At 41.5% G+C, this 17,790-nt stretch overlaps 27 non-coding genes across 27 annotated transcripts; all 27 read left to right on the top strand.

The window, feature by feature from the left end:
* Positions 1 to 602: 602 nt before the first annotated feature.
* trnam-cau (transfer RNA methionine (anticodon CAU)) lies at positions 603 to 675 on the top strand. The gene has a single exon. It is a non-coding gene; the product is annotated as a tRNA-Met (tRNA).
* Positions 676 to 1,049: 374 nt separating this feature from the next.
* trnar-acg (transfer RNA arginine (anticodon ACG)) lies at positions 1,050 to 1,122 on the top strand. Its single transcript has one exon. It is a non-coding gene; the product is annotated as a tRNA-Arg (tRNA).
* A 371-nt stretch (positions 1,123 to 1,493) lies between these two features.
* On the top strand, positions 1,494 to 1,566 carry trnam-cau (transfer RNA methionine (anticodon CAU)). The gene has a single exon. It is a non-coding gene; the product is annotated as a tRNA-Met (tRNA).
* Positions 1,567 to 2,384: 818 nt separating this feature from the next.
* Positions 2,385 to 2,457, top strand: trnam-cau (transfer RNA methionine (anticodon CAU)). The gene has a single exon. It is a non-coding gene; the product is annotated as a tRNA-Met (tRNA).
* An 818-nt stretch (positions 2,458 to 3,275) lies between these two features.
* trnam-cau (transfer RNA methionine (anticodon CAU)) lies at positions 3,276 to 3,348 on the top strand. The gene has a single exon. It is a non-coding gene; the product is annotated as a tRNA-Met (tRNA).
* Positions 3,349 to 4,166: 818 nt separating this feature from the next.
* trnam-cau (transfer RNA methionine (anticodon CAU)) lies at positions 4,167 to 4,239 on the top strand. The gene has a single exon. It is a non-coding gene; the product is annotated as a tRNA-Met (tRNA).
* An 818-nt stretch (positions 4,240 to 5,057) lies between these two features.
* On the top strand, positions 5,058 to 5,130 carry trnam-cau (transfer RNA methionine (anticodon CAU)). The gene has a single exon. It is a non-coding gene; the product is annotated as a tRNA-Met (tRNA).
* An 818-nt stretch (positions 5,131 to 5,948) lies between these two features.
* trnam-cau (transfer RNA methionine (anticodon CAU)) lies at positions 5,949 to 6,021 on the top strand. The gene has a single exon. It is a non-coding gene; the product is annotated as a tRNA-Met (tRNA).
* Positions 6,022 to 7,730: 1,709 nt separating this feature from the next.
* On the top strand, positions 7,731 to 7,803 carry trnam-cau (transfer RNA methionine (anticodon CAU)). Its single transcript has one exon. It is a non-coding gene; the product is annotated as a tRNA-Met (tRNA).
* An 818-nt stretch (positions 7,804 to 8,621) lies between these two features.
* Positions 8,622 to 8,694, top strand: trnam-cau (transfer RNA methionine (anticodon CAU)). The gene has a single exon. It is a non-coding gene; the product is annotated as a tRNA-Met (tRNA).
* Positions 8,695 to 9,068: 374 nt separating this feature from the next.
* Positions 9,069 to 9,141, top strand: trnar-acg (transfer RNA arginine (anticodon ACG)). The gene has a single exon. It is a non-coding gene; the product is annotated as a tRNA-Arg (tRNA).
* A 371-nt stretch (positions 9,142 to 9,512) lies between these two features.
* Positions 9,513 to 9,585, top strand: trnam-cau (transfer RNA methionine (anticodon CAU)). Its single transcript has one exon. It is a non-coding gene; the product is annotated as a tRNA-Met (tRNA).
* Positions 9,586 to 9,959: 374 nt separating this feature from the next.
* Positions 9,960 to 10,032, top strand: trnar-acg (transfer RNA arginine (anticodon ACG)). The gene has a single exon. It is a non-coding gene; the product is annotated as a tRNA-Arg (tRNA).
* A 371-nt stretch (positions 10,033 to 10,403) lies between these two features.
* On the top strand, positions 10,404 to 10,476 carry trnam-cau (transfer RNA methionine (anticodon CAU)). Its single transcript has one exon. It is a non-coding gene; the product is annotated as a tRNA-Met (tRNA).
* An 818-nt stretch (positions 10,477 to 11,294) lies between these two features.
* Positions 11,295 to 11,367, top strand: trnam-cau (transfer RNA methionine (anticodon CAU)). The gene has a single exon. It is a non-coding gene; the product is annotated as a tRNA-Met (tRNA).
* Positions 11,368 to 12,185: 818 nt separating this feature from the next.
* On the top strand, positions 12,186 to 12,258 carry trnam-cau (transfer RNA methionine (anticodon CAU)). The gene has a single exon. It is a non-coding gene; the product is annotated as a tRNA-Met (tRNA).
* Positions 12,259 to 12,632: 374 nt separating this feature from the next.
* On the top strand, positions 12,633 to 12,705 carry trnar-acg (transfer RNA arginine (anticodon ACG)). The gene has a single exon. It is a non-coding gene; the product is annotated as a tRNA-Arg (tRNA).
* A 371-nt stretch (positions 12,706 to 13,076) lies between these two features.
* trnam-cau (transfer RNA methionine (anticodon CAU)) lies at positions 13,077 to 13,149 on the top strand. The gene has a single exon. It is a non-coding gene; the product is annotated as a tRNA-Met (tRNA).
* A 374-nt stretch (positions 13,150 to 13,523) lies between these two features.
* trnar-acg (transfer RNA arginine (anticodon ACG)) lies at positions 13,524 to 13,596 on the top strand. Its single transcript has one exon. It is a non-coding gene; the product is annotated as a tRNA-Arg (tRNA).
* Positions 13,597 to 13,967: 371 nt separating this feature from the next.
* Positions 13,968 to 14,040, top strand: trnam-cau (transfer RNA methionine (anticodon CAU)). Its single transcript has one exon. It is a non-coding gene; the product is annotated as a tRNA-Met (tRNA).
* A 374-nt stretch (positions 14,041 to 14,414) lies between these two features.
* Positions 14,415 to 14,487, top strand: trnah-aug (transfer RNA histidin (anticodon AUG)). The gene has a single exon. It is a non-coding gene; the product is annotated as a tRNA-His (tRNA).
* Positions 14,488 to 14,858: 371 nt separating this feature from the next.
* Positions 14,859 to 14,931, top strand: trnam-cau (transfer RNA methionine (anticodon CAU)). The gene has a single exon. It is a non-coding gene; the product is annotated as a tRNA-Met (tRNA).
* Positions 14,932 to 15,305: 374 nt separating this feature from the next.
* trnar-acg (transfer RNA arginine (anticodon ACG)) lies at positions 15,306 to 15,378 on the top strand. The gene has a single exon. It is a non-coding gene; the product is annotated as a tRNA-Arg (tRNA).
* A 371-nt stretch (positions 15,379 to 15,749) lies between these two features.
* On the top strand, positions 15,750 to 15,822 carry trnam-cau (transfer RNA methionine (anticodon CAU)). Its single transcript has one exon. It is a non-coding gene; the product is annotated as a tRNA-Met (tRNA).
* A 374-nt stretch (positions 15,823 to 16,196) lies between these two features.
* Positions 16,197 to 16,269, top strand: trnar-acg (transfer RNA arginine (anticodon ACG)). The gene has a single exon. It is a non-coding gene; the product is annotated as a tRNA-Arg (tRNA).
* Positions 16,270 to 16,640: 371 nt separating this feature from the next.
* On the top strand, positions 16,641 to 16,713 carry trnam-cau (transfer RNA methionine (anticodon CAU)). The gene has a single exon. It is a non-coding gene; the product is annotated as a tRNA-Met (tRNA).
* Positions 16,714 to 17,087: 374 nt separating this feature from the next.
* Positions 17,088 to 17,160, top strand: trnar-acg (transfer RNA arginine (anticodon ACG)). Its single transcript has one exon. It is a non-coding gene; the product is annotated as a tRNA-Arg (tRNA).
* Positions 17,161 to 17,790: the final 630 nt, after the last annotated feature.

The raw sequence follows: 17,790 nt of genomic DNA, 5'->3' as shown, positions 1-17,790 counted from the left end.
TTCAAATTAAACACATACCAAGTCTTGCGACTTATGGGACATCTTTTTGTGATGAATGGCCAAAGCTTCTCACTCTATGTTCCCATCATTTCCATTTTCAGCCAAACTATCATGATTCTGGAGATTGTGCATTATGGTCTCAATTGATTGCTCACATAGGGCCAGTGGCGCAATGGATAACGTGTCTGACTACGGATCAGAAGATTCTAGGGTTAACTCCTGGCTGGCTCGATGTAACCTATGGTGACTCTGTCTTACCATGGCTGGTTCAATGCAATCCTGACATTGCATTGTATCTAAAAACCATTGTTGTGGTCTTGACTGGAAGCCGCTTTTGTTTTTTTTCTTGGAAATCCTTCATTCTTTCAATTTTGAAAAGAATTACTCTTTTGTTTTTGACTGTCTAGAAAAATGCAAATGAAAGCCAAATACAAAGCTGAAAGATTGCATCGTAGCCTAGAGACATTGGGTCGGGATGTGTTTCACTGACATTTGGAAATAACCAGTAACGTGATCACAAGAAGCCCACCCAGGAACATTGAACGATGCATAATATTTTGTTGTTCTGGGACGTAAAACGTTGCACCAGCAGGTCTATCCTGGCCTCGTTGGCGCAGTAGGTAGCGCGTCAGTCTCATAATTTGAAGGTCGTGAGTTCGACCCTCACACGGGGCACTTCATTTGACACTATGCTGACGTCCAGTGAGGTTATTGTAGCTTGTTATTTGTGGGTGGTAGCCTCTGACAGTTATGACCTATACAAGCTCCCCTTAGTTTTACTTCATGTTGCTTTTAACTTTAAAATTGATCACAAAATCAAATAGCACAAGTCTTTACTCACTACAGAGACCATGGCTCATGATCCAGATAACTGTCAAACATAGTGCTTGTTTCAAATTAAACACATACCAAGTCTTGTGACTTATGGGACATCTTTTTGTGATAAATGGCCAAAGCTTCTCACTCTATGTTCCCATCATTTCCATTTTCAACCAAACTATCATGTTTCTGGAGACTGTGCATTATGGTCTCAATTGATTGCTCACATAGGGCCAGTGGCGCAATGGATAACGCGTCTGACTACGGATCAGAAGATTCTAGGTTCAACTCTTGGCTGGCTCGATGTAACCTATATTGACTAGGTCTTACCATAGGTGGTTCAATTCAAGCCTGACATTGAATCGTAACTTCAAACCATTGTTGTGGTCTTGACTGGAAGCCGCTTTTGTTTTTGTTCATGGAAATCCTTCATTCTTTCAATTTTCAAAAGAATTACTCTTTTGTTTTTGACTGTCTAGAAAAATGCAAATGAAAGCCAAATACAAAGCTGAAAGATTGCATCGTAGCCTAGAGACATTGGGTCGGGATGTGTTTCAATGACTTTTGGAAATAACCAGTAACGTGATCACAAGAAGCCCACCCAGGCACATTGAACGATGCATAATATTTTGTTGTTCTGGGACGTAAAACGTTGCACCAGCAGGTCTATCCTGGCCTCGTTGGCGCAGTAGGTAGCGCGTCAGTCTCATAATCTGAAGGTCGTGAGTTCGACCCTCACACGGGGCACTTCTTTTGACACTATGCTGACGTCCAGTGAGGTTATTGTAGCTTGTTATTTGTGGGTGGTAGCCTCTGACAGTTATGACCTATACAACCTCCCCTTAATTTTACTTCATGTTGCTTTTAACTTTAAAATTGATCACAAAATCAAATAGCACAAGTCTTTACTCACTACAGAGACCATGGCTCATGATCCAGATAACTGTCAAACATAGTGCTTGTTTCAAATTAAACACATACCAAGTCTTGCGACTTATGGGACATCTTTTTGTGATGAATGGCCAAAGCTTCTCACTCTATGTTCCCATCATTTCCATTTTCAGCCAAACTATCATGATTCTGGAGATTGTGCATTATGGTCTCAATTGATTGCTCACATAGGGCCAGTGGTGCAATGGATAACGTGTCTGACTACGGATCAGAAGATTCTAGGGTTAACTCCTGGCTGGCTCGATGTAACCTATGGTGACTCTGTCTTACCATGGCTGGTTCAATGCAAGCCTGACATTGCATTGTATCTTCAAACCATTGTTGTGGTCTTGATTGGAAGCCACTTTTGTTTTTTTTCTTGGAAATCCTTCATTCTTTCAATTTTGAAAAGAATTACTCTTTTGTTTTTGACTGTCTAGAAAAATGCAAATGAAAGCCAAATACAAAGCTGAAAGATTGCATCGTAGCCTAGAGACATTGGGTCGGGATGTGTTTCACTGACTTTTGGAAATAACCAGTAACGTGATCACAAGAAGCCCACCCAGGCACATTGAACGATGCATAATATTTTGTTGTTCTGGGACGTAAAACGTTGCACCAGCAGGTCTATCCTGGCCTCGTTGGCGCAGTAGGTAGCGCGTCAGTCTCATAATCTGAAGGTCGTGAGTTCGACCCTCACACGGGGCACTTCTTTTGACACTATGCTGACGTCCAGTGAGGTTATTGTAGCTTGTTATTTGTGGGTGGTAGCCTCTGACAGTTATGACCTATACAAGCTCCCCTTAGTTTTACTTCATGTTGCTTTTAACTTTAAAATTGATCACAAAATCAAATAGCACAAGTCTTTACTCACTACAGAGACCATGGCTCATGATCCAGATAACTGTCAAACATAGTGCTTGTTTCAAATTAAACACATACCAAGTCTTGTGACTTATGGGACATCTTTTTGTGATAAATGGCCAAAGCTTCTCACTCTATGTTCCAATCATTTCCATTTTCAACCAAACTATCATGATTCTGGAGACTGTGCATTATGGTCTCATTTGATTGCTCACATAGGGACAGTGGCGCAATGGATAACGCGTCTGACTACGGATCAGAAGATTCTAGGCTCAACTCCTGGCTGGCTCGATGTAACCTATATTGACTCCGTCTTACCATAGGTGGTTCAATTCAAGCCTGACATTGAATCGTAACTTCAAACCATTGTTGTGGTCTTGACTGGAAGCCACTTTTGTTTTTGTTCATGGAAATCCTTCATTCTTTCAATTTTCAAAAGAATTACTCTTTTGTTTTTGACTGTCTAGAAAAATGCAAATGAAAGCCAAATACAAAGCTGAAAGATTGCATCGTAGCCTAGAGACATTGGGTCGGGATGTGTTTCACTGACTTTTGGAAATAACCAGTAACGTGATCACAAGAAGCCCACCCAGGCACATTGAACGATGCATAATATTTTGTTGTTCTGGGACGTAAAACGTTGCACCAGCAGGTCTATCCTGGCCTCGTTGGCGCAGTAGGTAGCGCTTCAGTCTCATAATCTGAAGGTCGTGAGTTCGACCCTCACACGGGGCACTTCTTTTGACACTATGCTGACGTCCAGTGAGGTTATTGTAGCTTGTTATTTGTGGGTGGTAGCCTCTGACAGTTATGACCTATACAACCTCCCCTTAATTTTACTTCATGTTGCTTTTAACTTTAAAATTGATCACAAAATCAAATAGCACAAGTCTTTACTCACTACAGAGACCATGGCTCATGATCCAGATAACTGTCAAACATAGTGCTTGTTTCAAATTAAACACATACCAAGTCTTGCGACTTATGGGACATCTTTTTGTGATGAATGGCCAAAGCTTCTCACTCTATGTTCCCATCATTTCCATTTTCAGCCAAACTATCATGATTCTGGAGATTGTGCATTATGGTCTCAATTGATTGCTCACATAGGGCTAGTGGCGCAATGGATAACGTGTCTGACTACGGATCAGATGATTCTAGGGTTAACTCCTGGCTGGCTCGATGTAACCTATGGTGACTCTGTCTTACCATGGCTGGTTCAATGCAAGCCTGACATTGCATTGTATCTTCAAACCATTGTTGTGGTCTTGACTGGAAGCCGCTTTTGTTTTTTTTCTTGGAAATCCTTCATTCTTTCAATTTTGAAAAGAATTACTCTTTTGTTTTTGACTGTCTAGAAAAATGCAAATGAAAGCCAAATACAAAGCTGAAAGATTGCATCGTAGCCTAGAGACATTGGGTCGGGATGTGTTTCACTGACTTTTGGAAATAACCAGTAACGTGATCACAAGAAGCCCACCCAGGCACACTGAACGATGCATAATATTTTGTTATTCTGGGACGTAAAACGTTGCACCAGCAGGTCTATCCTGGCCTCGTTGGCGCAGTAGGTAGCGCGTCAGTCTCATAATCTGAAGGTCGTGAGTTCGACCCTCACACGGGACAGTTCTTTTGACACTATGCTGACGTCCAGTGAGGTTATTTTAGGTTGTTATTTGTGGGTGGTAGCCTCTGACAGTTATGACCTATACAAGCCCCCCTTATTTTTACTTCATGTTGCATTTAACTTTAAAATTGATCACAAAATCAAATAGCACAAGTCTTTACTCACTACAGAGACCATGGCTCATGATCCAGATAACTGTCAAACATAGTGCTTGTTTCAAATTAAACACATACCAAGTCTTGTGACTTATGGGACATCTTTTTGTGATAAATGGCCAAAGCTTCTCACTCTATGTTCCCATCATTTCCATTTTCAACCAAACTATCATGATTCTGGAGACTGTGCATTATGGTCACAATTGATTGCTCACATAGGGCCAGTGGCGCAATGGATAATGCGTCTGATTACGGATCAGAAGATTCTAGGTTCAACTCCTGGCTGGCTCGATGTAACCTATATTGACTCCGTCTTACCATAGCTGGTTCAATTCAAGCCTGACATTGAATGGTAACTTCAAACCATTGTTGTGGTCTTGACTGGAAGCCGCTTTTGTTTTTGTTCATGGAAATGCTTCATTCTTTCAATTTTAAAAAGAATTACTCTTTTGTTTTTGACTGTCTAGAAAAATGCAAATGAAAGCCAAATACAAAGCTGAAAGATTGCATCGTAGCCTAGAGGCATTGGGTCGGGATGTGTTTCACTGACTTTTGGAAATAACCAGTAACGTGATCACAAGAAGCCCACCCAGGCACATTGAACGATGCATAATATTTTGTTGTTCTGGGACGTAAAACGTTGCACCAGCAGGTCTATCCTGGCCTCGTTGGTGCAGTAGGTAGCGCGTCAGTCTCATATTCTGAAGGTCGTGAGTTCGACCCTCACACGGGGCACTTCTTTTGACACTATGCTGACGTCCAGTGAGGTTATTGTAGCTTGTTATTTGTGGGTGGTAGCCTCTGACAGTTATGACCTATACAACCTCCCCTTAATTTTACTTCATGTTGCTTTTAACTTTAAAATTGATCACAAAATCAAATAGCACAAGTCTTTACTCACTACAGAGACCATGGCTCATGATCCAGATAACTGTCAAACATAGTGCTTGTTTCAAATTAAACACATACCAAGTCTTGCGACTTATGGGACATCTTTTTGTGATGAATGGCCAAAGCTTCTCACTCTATGTTCCCATCATTTCCATTTTCAGCCAAACTATCATGATTCTGGAGATTGTGCATTATGGTCTCAATTGATTGCTCACATAGGGCCAGTGGCGCAATGGATAACGTGTCTGACTACGGATCAGAAGATTCTAGGGTTAACTCCTGGCTGGCTCGATGTAACCTATGGTGACTCTGTCCTACCATGGCTGGTTCAATGCAAGCCTGACATTGCATTGTATCTTCAAACCATTGTTGTGGTCTTGACTGGAAGCCGCTTTTGTTTTTTTTCTTGGAAATCCTTCATTCTTTCAATTTTGAAAAGAATTACTCTTTTGTTTTTGACTGTCTAGAAAAATGCAAATGAAAGCCAAATACAAAGCTGAAAGATTGCATCGTAGCCTAGAGACATTGGGTCGGGATGTGTTTCACTGACTTTTGGAAATAACCAGTAACGTGATCACAAGAAGCCCACCCAGGAACATTGAACGATGCATAATATTTTGTTGTTCTGGGACGTAAAACGTTGCACCAGCAGGTCTATCCTGGCCTCGTTGGCGCAGTAGGTAGCGCGTCAGTCTCATAATCTGAAGGTCGTGAGTTCGACCCTCACACGGGGCACTTCTTTTGACACTATGCTGACGTCCAGTGAGGTTATTGTAGCTTGTTATTTGTGGGTGGTAGCCTCTGACAGTTATGACCTATACAAGCTCCCCTTAGTTTTACTTCATGTTGCTTTTAACTTTAAAATTGATCACAAAATCAAATAGCACAAGTCTTTACTCACTACAGAGACCATGGCTCATGATCCAGATAACTGTCAAACATAGTGCTTGTTTCAAATTAAACAAATACCAAGTCTTGTGACTTATGGGACATCTTTTTGTGATAAATGGCCAAAGCTTCTCACTCTATGTTCCCATCATTTCCATTTTCAACCAAACTATCATGATTCTGGAGACTGTGCATTATGGTCTCAATTGATTGCTCACATAGGGCCAGTGGCGCAATGGATAATGCGTCTGACTACGGATCAGAAGATTCTAGGTTCAACACCTGGCTGGCTCGATGTAACCTATATTGACTCCGTCTTACCATAGGTGGTTCAATTCAAGCCTGACATTGAATCGTAACTTCAAACCATTGTTGTGGTCTTGACTGGAAGCAGCTTTTGTTTTTGTTCATGGAAATCCTTCATTCTTTCAATTTTCAAAAGAATTACTCTTTTGTTTTTGACTGTCTAGAAAAATGCAAATGAAAGCCAAATACAAAGCTGAAAGATTGCATCGTAGCCTAGAGACATTGGGTCGGGATGTGTTTCACTGACTTTTGGAAATAACCAGTAACGTGATCACAAGAAGCCCACCCAGGCACATTGAACGATGCATAATATTTTGTTGTTCTGGGACGTAAAACGTTGCACTAGCAGGTCTATCCTGGCCTCGTTGGCGCAGTAGGTAGCGCGTCAGTCTCATAATCTGAAGGTCGTGAGTTCGGCCCACACACGGGGCACTACTTTTGACACTATGCTGACGTCCAGTGAGGTTATTGTAGCTTGTTATTTGTGGGTGGTAGCCTCTGACAGTTATGACCTATACAACCTCCCCTTAATTTTACTTCATGTTGCTTTTAACTTTAAAATTGATCACAAAATCAAATAGCACAAGTCTTTACTCACTACAGAGACCATGGCTCATGATCCAGATAACTGTCAAACATAGTGCTTGTTTCAAATTAAACACATACCAAGTCTTGCGACTTATGGGACATCTTTTTGTGATGAATGGCCAAAGCTTCTCACTCTATGTTCCCATCATTTCCATTTTCAGCCAAACTATCATGATTCTGGAGATTGTGCATTATGGTCTCAATTAATTGCTCACATAGGGCCAGTGGTGCAATGGATAACGTGTCTGACTACGGATCAGAAGATTCTAGGGTTAACTCCTGGCTGGCTCGATGTAACCTATGGTGACTCTGTCTTACCATGGCTGGTTCAATGCAAGCCTGACATTGCATTGTATCTTCAAACCATTGTTGTGGTCTTGATTGGAAGCCGCTTTTGTTTTTTTTCTTGGAAATCCTTCATTCTTTCAATTTTCAAAAGAATTACTCTTTTGTTTTTGACTGTCTAGAAAAATGCAAATGAAAGCCAAATACAAAGCTGAAAGATTGCATCGTAGCCTAGAGACATTGGGTCGGGATGTGTTTCACTGACTTTTGGAAATAACCAGTAACGTGATCACAAGAAGCCCACCCAGGCACATTGAACGATGCATAATATTTTGTTGTTCTGGGACGTAAAACGTTGCACCAGCAGGTCTATACTGGCCTCGTTGGCGCAGTAGGTAGCGCGTCAGTCTCATAATCTGAAGGTCGTGAGTTCGACCCTCACACGGGGCACTTCTTTTGACACTATGCTGACGTCCAGTGAGGTTATTGTAGCTTGTTATTTGTGGGTGGTAGCCTCTGACAGTTATGACCTATACAAGCTCCCCTTAGTTTTACTTCATGTTGCTTTTAACTTTAAAATTGATCACAAAATCAAATAGCACAAGTCTTTACTCACTACAGAGACCATGGCTCATGATCCAGATAACTGTCAAACATAGTGCTTGTTTCAAATTAAACACATACCAAGTCTTGTGACTTATGGGACATCTTTTTGTGATAAATGGCCAAAGCTTCTCACTCTATGTTCCAATCATTTCCATTTTCAACCAAACTATCATGATTCTGGAGACTGTGCATTATGGTCTCAATTGATTCCTCACATAGGGACAGTGGTGCAATGGATAACGCGTCTGACTACGGATCAGAAGATTCTAGGTTCAACTCCTGGCTGGCTCGATGTAACCTATATTGACTCCGTCTTACCATAGGTGGTTCAATTCAAGCCTGACATTGAATCGTAACTTCAAACCATTGTTGTGGTCTTGACTGGAAGCCACTTTTGTTTTTGTTCATGGAAATCCTTCATTCTTTCAATTTTCAAAAGAATTACTCTTTTGTTTTTGACTGTCTAGAAAAATGCAAATGAAAGCCAAATACAAAGCTGAAAGATTGCATCGTAGCCTAGAGACATTGGGTCGGGATGTGTTTCACTGACTTTTGGAAATAACCAGTAACGTGATCACAAGAAGCCCACCCAGGCACATTGAACGATGCATAATATTTTGTTGTTCTGGGACGTAAAACGTTGCACCAGCAGGTCTATCCTGGCCTCGTTGGCGCAGTAGGTAGCGCGTCAGTCTCATAATCTGAAGGTCGTGAGTTCGACCCTCACACGGGGCACTTCTTTTGACACTATGCTGACGTCCAGTGAGGTTATTGTAGCTTGTTATTTGTGGGTGGTAGCCTCTGACAGTTATGACCTATACAACCTCCCCTTAATTTTACTTCATGTTGCTTTTAACTTTAAAATTGATCACAAAATCAAATAGCACAAGTCTTTACTCACTACAGAGACCATGGCTCATGATCCAGATAACTGTCAAACATAGTGCTTGTTTCAAATTAAACACATACCAAGTCTTGCGACTTATGGGACATCTTTTTGTGATGAATGGCTAAAGCTTCTCACTCTATGTTCCCATCATTTCCATTTTCAACCAAACTATCATGATTCTGGAGACTGTGCATTATGGTCTCAATTGATTGCTCACATAGGGCCAGTGGCGCAATGGATAATGCGTCTGACTACGGATCAGAAGATTCTAGGTTCAACTCCTGGCTGGCTCGATGTAACCTATATTGACTCCGTCTTACCAAAGCTGGTTCAATTCAAGCCTGACATTGCATTGTAACTTCAAACCATTGTTGTGGTCTTGACTGGAAGCCGCTTTTGTTTTTGTTCATGGAAATCCTTCATTCTTTCAATTTTCAAAAGACTTACTCTTTTGTTTTTGACTGTCTAGAAAAATGCAAATGAAAGCCAAATACAAAGCTGAAAGATTGCATCGTAGCCTAGAGGCATTGGGTCGGGATGTGTTTCACTGACTTTTGGAAATAACCAGTAACGTGATCACAAGAAGCCCACCCAGGCATATTGAACAATGCATAATATTTTGTTGTTCTGGGACGTAAAACGTTGCACCAGCAGGTCTATCCTGGCCTCGTTGGCGCAGTAGGTAGCGCGTCAGTCTCATAATCTGAAGGTCGTGAGTTCGACCCTCATACGGGGCACTTCTTTTGACACTATGCTGACGTCCAGTGAGGTTATTGTAGCTTGTTATTTGTGGGTGGTAGCCTCTGACAGTTATGACCTATACAAGCTCCCCTTATTTTTACTTCATGTTGCTTTTAACTTTAAAATTGATCACAAAATCAAATAGCACAAGTCTTTACTCACTACAGAGACCATGGCTCATGATCCAGATAACTGTCAAACATAGTGCTTGTTTCAAATTAAACACATACCAAGTCTTGTGACTTATGGGACATCTTTTTGTGATAAATGGCCAAAGCTTCTCACTCTATGTTCCCATCATTTCCATTTTCAACCAAACTATCATGATTCTGGAGACTTTGCATTATGGTCTCAATTGATTGCTCACATAGGGCCAGTGGCGCAATGGATAACGCGTCTGACTACGGATCAGAAGATTCTAGGTTCAACTCCTGGCTGGCTCGATGTAACCTATGGTGATTTTGTCTTACCATGGCTGGTTCAATGCAAGCCTGACATTGCATTGTATCTTCAAACCATTGTTGTGGTCTTGACTGGAAGCCGCTTTTGTTTTTGTTCATGGAAATCCTTCATTCTTTCAATTTTTAAAAGAATTACTCTTTTGTTTTTGACTGTCTAGAAAAATGCAAATGAAAGCCAAATACAAAGCTGAAAGATTGCATCGTAGCCTAGAGGCATTGGGTCGGGATGTGTTTCACTGACTTTTGGAAATAACCAGTAACGTGATCACAAGAAGCCCACCCAGGCACATTGAACGATGCATAATATTTTGTTGTTCTGGGACGTAAAACGTTGCACCAGCAGGTCTATCCCGGCCTCGTTGGCGCAGTAGGTAGCGCGTCAGTCTCATAATCTGAAGGTCGTGAGTTCGACCCTCACACGGGGCACTTCTTTTGACACTATGCTGACGTCCAGTGAGGTTATTGTAGCTTGTTATTTGTGGGTGGTAGCCTCTGACAGTTATGACCTATACAAGCTCCCCTTAGTTTTACTTCATGTTGCTTTTAACTTTAAAATTGATCACAAAATCAAATAGCACAAGTCTTTACTCACTACAGAGACCATGGCTCATGATCCAGATAACTGTCAAACATAGTGCTTGTTTCAAATTAAACACATACCAAGTCTTGTGACTTATGGGACATCTTTTTGTGATAAATGGCCAAAGCTTCTCACTCTATGTTCCAATCATTTCCATTTTCAACCAAACTATCATGATTCTGGAGACTGTGCATTATGGTCTCAATTGATTCCTCACATAGGGACAGTGGCGCAATGGATAACGCGTCTGACTACGGATCAGAAGATTCTAGGTTCAACTCCTGGCTGGCTCGATGTAACCTATATTGACTCCGTCTTACCATAGGTGGTTCAATTCAAGCCTGACATTGAATCGTAACTTCAAACCATTGTTGTGGTCTTGACTGGAAGCCACTTTTGTTTTTGTTCATGGAAATCCTTCATTCTTTCAATTTTCAAAAGAATTACTCTTTTGTTTTTGACTGTCTAGAAAAATGCAAATGAAAGCCAAATACAAAGCTGAAAGATTGCATCGTAGCCTAGAGACATTGGGTCGGGATGTGTTTCACTGACTTTTGGAAATAACCAGTAACGTGATCACAAGAAGCCCACCCAGGCACATTGAACGATGCATAATATTTTGTTGTTCTGGGACGTAAAACGTTGCACCAGCAGGTCTATCCTGGCCTCGTTGGCGCAGTAGGTAGCGCGTCAGTCTCATAATCTGAAGGTCGTGAGTTCGACCCTCACACGGGGCACTTCTTTTGACACTATGCTGACGTCCAGTGAGGTTATTGTAGCTTGTTATTTGTGGGTGGTAGCCTCTGACAGTTATGACCTATACAAGCTCCCCTTAATTTTACTTCATGTTGCTTTTAACTTTAAAATTGATCACAAAATCAAATAGCACAAGTCTTTACTCACTACAGAGACCATGGCTCATGATCCAGATAACTGTCAAACATAGTGCTTGTTTCAAATTAAACACATACCAAGTCTTGCGACTTATGGGACATCTTTTTGTGATGAATGGCCAAAGCTTCTCACTCTATGTTCCCATCATTTCCATTTTCAGCCAAACTATCATGATTCTGGAGATTGTGCATTATGGTCTCAATTGATTGCTCACATAGGGCCAGTGGCGCAATGGATAACGTGTCTGACTACGGATCAGAAGATTCTAGGGTTAACTCCTGGCTGGCTCGATGTAACCTATGGTGACTCTGTCTTACCATGGCTGGTTCAATGCAAGCCTGACATTGCATTGTATCTTCAAACCATTGTTGTGGTCTTGACTGGAAGCCGCTTTTGTTTTTTTTCTTGGAAATCCTTCATTCTTTCACTTTTGAAAAGAATTACTCTTTTGTTTTTGACTGTCTAGAAAAATGCAAATGAAAGCCAAATACAAAGCTGAAAGATTGCATCGTAGCCTAGAGACATTGGGTCGGGATGTGTTTCACTGACTTTTGGAAATAACCAGTAACGTGATCACAAGAAGCCCACCCAGGTACACTGAACGATGCATAATATTTTGTTATTCTGGGACGTAAAACGTTGCACCAGCAGGTCTATCCTGGCCTCGTTGGCGCAGTAGGTAGCGCGTCAGTCTCATAATCTGAAGGTCGTGAGTTCGACCCTCACACGGGACAGTTCTTTTGACACTATGCTGACGTCCAGTGAGGTTATTTTAGGTTGTTATTTGTGGGTGGTAGCCTCTGACAGTTATGACCTATACAAGCTCCCCTTAGTGTTACTTCATGTTGCTTTTAACTTTAAAATTGATCACAAAACCAAATAGCACAAGTCTTTACTCACTACAGAGACCATGGCTCATGATCCAGATAACTGTCAAACATAGTGCTTGTTTCAAATTAAACACATACCAAGTCTTGCGACTTATGGGACATCTTTTTGTGATAAATGGCCAAAGCTTCTCACTCTATGTTCCCATCATTTCCATTTTCAGCCAAACTATCATGATTCTGGAGATTGTGCATTATGGTCTCAATTGATTGCTCACATAGGGCCAGTGGCGCAATGGATAACGCGTCTGACTACGGATCAGAAGATTCTAGGTTCAACTCCTGGCTGGCTCGATGTAACCTATGGTGACTCTGTCTTACCATGGCTGGTTCAATGCAAGCCTGACATTGCATTGTATCTTCAAACCATTGTTGTGGTCTTGACTGGAAGCCGCTTTTGTTTTTGTTCATGGAAATCCTTCATTCTTTCAATTTTTAAAATAATTACTCTTTTGTTTTTGACTGTCTAGAAAAATGCAAATGAAAGCCAAATACAAAGCTGAAAGATTGCATCGTAGCCTAGAGGCATTGGGTCGGGATGTGTTTCACTGACTTTTGGAAATAACCAGTAACGTGATCACAAGAAGCCCACCCAGGCACATTGAACAATGCATAATATTTTGTTGTTCTGGGACGTAAAACGTTGCACCAGCAGGTCTATCCCGGCCTCGTTGGCGCAGTAGGTAGCGCGTCAGTCTCATAATCTGAAGGTCGTGAGTTCAACCCTCACACGGGGCACTTCTTTTGACACTATGCTGACGTCCAGTGAGGTTATTGTAGCTTGTTATTTGTGGGTGGTAGCCTCTGACAGTTATGACCTATACAAGCTCCCCTTAGTTTTACTTCATGTTGCTTTTAACTTTAAAATTGATCACAAAATCAAATAGCACAAGTCTTTACTCACTACAGAGACCATGGCTCATGATCCAGATAACTGTCAAACATAGTGCTTGTTTCAAATTAAACACATACCAAGTCTTGTGACTTATGGGACATCTTTTTGTGATAAATGGCCAAAGCTTCTCACTCTATGTTCCCATCATTTCCATTTTCAACCAAACTATCATGATTCTGGAGACTGTGCATTATGGTCTCAATTGATTGCTCACATAGGGCCAGTGGCGCAATGGATAACGCGTCTGACTACGGATCAGAAGATTCTAGGTTCAACTCCTGGCTGGCTCGATGTAACCTATGGTGACTCTGTCTTACCATGGCTGGTTCAATGCAAGCCTGACATTGCATTGTATCTTCAAACCATTGTTGTGGTCTTGACTGGAAGCCGCTTTTGTTTTTGTTCATGGAAATCCTTCATTCTTTCAATTTTTAAAATAATTACTCTTTTGTTTTTGACTGTCTAGAAAAATGCAAATGAAAGCCAAATACAAAGCTGAAAGATTGCATCGTAGCCTAGAGGCATTGGGTCGGGATGTGTTTCACTGGCTTTTGGAAATAACCAGTAACGTGATCACAAGAAGCCCACCCAGGCACATTGAACAATGCATAATATTTTGTTGTTCTGGGACGTAAAACGTTGCACCAGCAGGTCTATCCTGGCCTCGTTGGCGCAGTAGGTAGCGCGTCAGTCTCATAATCTGAAGGTCGTGAGTTCGACCCTCATACGGGGCACTTCTTTTGACACTATGCTGACGTCCAGTGAGGTTATTGTAGCTTGTTATTTGTGGGTGGTAGCCTCTGACAGTTATGACCTATACAAGCTCCCCTTAGTTTTACTTCATGTTGCTTTTAACTTTAAAATTGATCACAAAATCAAATAGCACAAGTCTTTACTCACTACAGAGACCATGGCTCATGATCCAGATAACTGTCAAACATAGTGCTTGTTTCAAATTAAACACATACCAAGTCTTGTGACTTATGGGACATCTTTTTGTGATAAATGGCCAAAGCTTCTCACTCTATGTTCCCATCATTTCCATTTTCAACCAAACTATCATGATTCTGGAGACTGTGCATTATGGTCTCAATTCATTGCTCACATAGGGCCAGTGGCGCAATGGATAACGCGTCTGACTATGGATCAGAAGATTCTAGGTTCAACTCCTGGCTGGCTCGATGTAACCAATGGTGACTCTGTCTTACCATGGCTGGTTCAATGCAAGCCTGACATTGCATTGTATCTTCAAACCATTGTTGTGGTCTTGACTGGAAGCCGCTTTTGTTTTTGTTCATGGAAATCCTTCATTCTTTCAATTTTTAAAAGAATTACTCTTTTGTTTTTGACTGTCTAGAAAAATGCAAATGAAAGCCAAATACAAAGCTGAAAGATTGCATCGTAGCCTAGAGGCATTGAGTCGGGATGTGTTTCACTGACTTTTGGAAATAACCAGTAACGTGATCACAAGAAGCCCACCCAGGCACATTGAACAATGCATAATATTTTGTTGTTCTGGGACGTAAAACGTTGCACCAGCAGGTCTATCCCGGCCTCGTTGGCGCAGTAGGTAGCGCGTCAGTCTCATAATCTGAAGGTCGTGAGTTCGACCCTCACACGGGGCACTTCTTTTGACACTATGCTGACGTCCAGTGAGGTTATTGTAGCTTGTTATTTGTGGGTGGTAGCCTCTGACAGTTATGACCTATACAAGCTCCCCTTAGTTTTACTTCATGTTGCTTTTAACTTTAAAATTGATCACAAAATCAAATAGCACAAGTCTTTACTCACTACAGAGACCATGGCTCATGATCCAGATAACTGTCAAACATAGTGCTTGTTTCAAATTAAACACATACCAAGTCTTGTGACTTATGGGACATCTTTTTGTGATAAATGGCCAAAGCTTCTCACTCTATGTTCCCATCATTTCCATTTTCAACCAAACTATCATGATTCTGGAGACTGTGCATTATGGTCTCAATTGATTGCTCACATAGGGCCAGTGGCGCAATGGATAACGCGTCTGACTACGGATCAGAAGATTCTAGGTTCAACTCCTGGCTGGCTCGATGTAACCTATGGTGACTCTGTCTTACCATGGCTGGTTCAATGCAAGCCTGACATTGCATTGTATCTTCAAACCATTGTTGTGGTCTTGACTGGAAGCCGCTTTTGTTTTTGTTCATGGAAATCCTTCATTCTTTCAATTTTTAAAATAATTACTCTTTTGTTTTTGACTGTCTAGAAAAATGCAAATGAAAGCCAAATACAAAGCTGAAAGATTGCATCGTAGCCTAGAGGCATTGGGTCGGGATGTGTTTCACTGACTTTTGGAAATAACCAGTAACGTGATCACAAGAAGCCCACCCAGGCATATTGAACAATGCATAATATTTTGTTGTTCTGGGACGTAAAACGTTGCACCAGCAGGTCTATCCTGGCCTCGTTGGCGCAGTAGGTAGCGCGTCAGTCTCATAATCTGAAGGTCGTGAGTTCGACCCTCATACGGGGCACTTCTTTTGACACTATGCTGACGTCCAGTGAGGTTATTGTAGCTTGTTATTTGTGGGTGGTAGCCTCTGACAGTTATGACCTATACAAGCTCCCCTTAGTGTTACTTCATGTTGCTTTTAACTTTAAAATTGATCACAAAACCAAATAGCACAAGTCTTTACTCACTACAGAGACCATGGCTCATGATCCAGATAACTGTCAAACATAGTGCTTGTTTCAAATTAAACACATACCAAGTCTTGCGACTTATGGGACATCTTTTTGTGATAAATGGCCAAAGCTTCTCACTCTATGTTCCCATCATTTCCATTTTCAACCAAACTATCATGATTCTGGAGACTGTGCATTATGGTCTCAATTGATTGCTCACATAGGGCCAGTGGCGCAATGGATAACGCGTCTGACTACGGATCAGAAGATTCTAGGTTCAACTCCTGGCTGGCTCGATGTAACCTATGGTGACTCTGTCTTACCATGGCTGGTTCAATGCAAGCCTGACATTGCATTGTATCTTCAAACCATTGTTGTGGTCTTGACTGGAAGCCGCTTTTGTTTTTGTTCATGGAAATCCTTCATTCTTTCAATTTTTAAAATAATTACTCTTTTGTTTTTGACTGTCTAGAAAAATGCAAATGAAAGCCAAATACAAAGCTGAAAGATTGCATCGTAGCCTAGAGGCATTGGGTCGGGATGTGTTTCACTGACTTTTGGAAATAACCAGTAACGTGATCACAAGAAGCCCACCCAGGCACATTGAACAATGCATAATATTTTGTTGTTCTGGGACGTAAAACGTTGCACCAGCAGGTCTATCCCGGCCTCGTTGGCGCAGTAGGTAGCGCGTCAGTCTCATAATCTGAAGGTCGTGAGTTCGACCCTCACACGGGGCACTTCTTTTGACACTATGCTGACGTCCAGTGAGGTTATTGTAGCTTGTTATTTGTGGGTGGTAGCCTCTGACAGTTATGACCTATACAAGCTCCCCTTAGTTTTACTTCATGTTGCTTTTAACTTTAAAATTGATCACAAAACCAAATAGCACAAGTCTTTACTCACTACAGAGACCATGGCTCATGATCCAGATAACTGTCAAACATAGTGCTTGTTTCAAATTAAACACATACCAAGTCTTGCGACTTATGGGACATCTTTTTGTGATAAATGGCCAAAGCTTCTCACTCTATGTTCCCATCATTTCCATTTTCAACCAAACTATCATGATTCTGGAGACTGTGCATTATGGTCTCAATTGATTGCTCACATAGGGCCAGTGGCGCAATGGATAACGCGTCTGACTACGGATCAGAAGATTCTAGGTTCAACTCCTGGCTGGCTCGATGTAACCTATGGTGACTCTGTCTTACCATGGCTGGTTCAATGCAAGCCTGACATTGCATTGTATCTTCAAACCATTGTTGTGGTCTTGACTGGAAGCCGCTTTTGTTTTTGTTCATGGAAATCCTTCATTCTTTCAATTTTTAAAATAATTACTCTTTTGTTTTTGACTGTCTAGAAAAATGCAAATGAAAGCCAAATACAAAGCTGAAAGATTGCATCGTAGCCTAGAGGCATTGGGTCGGGATGTGTTTCATTGACTTTTGGAAATAACCAGTAACGTGATCACAAGAAGCCCACCCAGGCATATTGAACAATGCATAATATTTTGTTGTTCTGGGACGTAAAACGTTGCACCAGCAGGTCTATCCTGGCCTCGTTGGCGCAGTAGGTAGCGCGTCAGTCTCATAATCTGAAGGTCGTGAGTTCGACCCTCATACAGGGCACTTCTTTTGACACTATGCTGACGTCCAGTGAGGTTATTGTAGCTTGTTATTTGTGGGTGGTAGCCTCTGACAGTTATGACCTATACAAGCTCCCCTTAGTGTTACTTCATGTTGCTTTTAACTTTAAAATTGATCACAAAACCAAATAGCACAAGTCTTTACTCACTACAGAGACCATGGCTCATG

Source organism: Nothobranchius furzeri, chromosome 18 (assembly GCF_043380555.1).
Source record: "Nothobranchius furzeri strain GRZ-AD chromosome 18, NfurGRZ-RIMD1, whole genome shotgun sequence".
NCBI lineage: Eukaryota > Metazoa > Chordata > Actinopteri > Cyprinodontiformes > Nothobranchiidae > Nothobranchius > Nothobranchius furzeri.
Note: the sequence above shows the minus strand (reverse complement) of the source record. Positions and strands in the feature narration are given on the sequence as shown.